Source organism: Scyliorhinus torazame, chromosome 17 (genome assembly GCF_047496885.1).
Source record: "Scyliorhinus torazame isolate Kashiwa2021f chromosome 17, sScyTor2.1, whole genome shotgun sequence".
Taxonomy (NCBI): Eukaryota; Metazoa; Chordata; class Chondrichthyes; order Carcharhiniformes; family Scyliorhinidae; genus Scyliorhinus; species Scyliorhinus torazame.
In genome coordinates, this window is record NC_092723.1 from 78,813,082 (window position 1) to 78,814,964 (window position 1,883).

A 1,883-nucleotide genomic window follows, 5' to 3' on the forward strand; every position below is an offset into this window, starting at 1 on the left:
TCCGAGCAGCCTCACTCCACCCCGAACAGCCTCACTTCACTCCGAACAGCCTCACTTCACTCCGAGCAGCCTCAATCCACTCGGAGCAGCCTCAATCCACTCCGCGCAGCCTCACTCCACTCCGAGCAGCCTCACTCCACCCCGAACAGCCTCACTTCACTCCGAACAGCCTCACTCCACTCCGAGCAGCCTCACTCCACTCCGAGCAGCCTCACTCCATTCCGAGCAGCCTCACCCCACCCCGAACAGCCTCACTTCACTCCGAACAGCCTCACTTCACTCCGAGCAGCCTCAATCCACTCGGAGCAGCCTCAATCCACTCGGAGCAGCCTCACTCCACTGGAAGCAGCCTCACTCCACTGGGAGCAGCCTCACTCCACTCCGAGCAGCCTCACTCCACTCCGAGCAGCCTCACTCCACTGTGAACAGAGTCACTCCATTCAGAGCAGCCTCACTCCACTCCGAACAGCCTCACTCCCCTGGAAGCAACCTCACTCCACTCCGAGCAGCCTCACTCCACAGTGAACAGAGTCACTCCACTCCGAGCAGCCTCACTCCACTCCGAACAGCCTCACTCCACTGGGAGCAGCCTCATTCCACTGGGAGCAGCCTCACTCCACTCCGAGCAACCTCACTCCACTCCGAACAGCCTCTCTCCACTGGGAGCAGCCTCACTCCACTCCGAGCAGCACCACTCCACTGGGAGCATTCTCACTCCACTCCGAGCAGCCTCACTCCACTCCGAGCAGCCTCACTCCACTCCGAACAGCCTCACTCCACTCCGAGCAACCTCATTCCACTCCGAGAAGCCTCGCTCCACTCCGAGCAGCCTCACTCCACTCCGAGCAGCCTCAATCCACTCCGAGCAGCCTCACTCCACTGTGAGCAGCCTCACTCCACTCCGAGCAGCCTCACTCCACTCCGAGCAGCCTCACTCTCCTGGGAGCAGCCTCACTCCACTCCGAGCAGCCTCACTCCACTCCAAGCAGCCTCACTCCACTCCGAACAGCCTCACTCCACTCCGAGCAGCCTCACTCCACTCCGAGCTGCCTCACTCCACTCCGAGCAGCCTCACTCCACTCCGAGCAGCCTCACTCCACTCCGAGCAGCCTCACTCCACTCCGAGCAGCTTCGCTCCACTCCGAGCAGCCTCGCTCCTCTCCGAACAGCCTCACTCCACTCCGAGCAGCCTCACTCCACTCCGAGCTGCCTCACTCCACTCCGAGCAGCCTCACTCCACTCCGAGCAGCCTCACTCCACTCCGAGCAGCCTCACTCCACTCCGAGCAGCCTCGCTCCACTGGGAGCAGCCTCACTCCACTCCGAACAGCCTCACTCCACTCCGAGCAGCTTCACTCCACTCCGAGCAGCTTCACTCCACTCCGAGCAGCCTCACTCCACTGGGAGCAGCCTCACTCCACTCCGAGTAGCCTCACTCCACTCGGAGCAGCCTCACTCCACTGGGAGCAGCCTCACTCCACTCCGAGCAGCCTCACTCCACTCCGAGCAGCCTCACTCCACTGGGAGCAGCCTCACTCCACTCCGAGCAGCCTCACTCCACTCCGAGCAGCCTCACTCCACTCCGAGCAGCCTCACTCCACTGGGAACAGCCTCACTCCACTGGGAGCAGCCTCACTCCACTCCGAGCAGCCTCACTCCACTCCGAGCAGCCTCACTCCACTGGGAGCAGCCTCACTGCACTCCGAGCAGCCTCACTCCACTCGGAGCAGCCTCACTCCACTCCGAGCAGCCTCACTCCACTCCGAGCAGCCTCACTCCACTCCGAGCAGCCTCACTCCACTCGGAGTAGCCTCACTCTACTCCGAGCAGCCTCACTCCACTGGGAGCAGCCTCACTCCACTCCGAACAGCCTCACTCCACTCC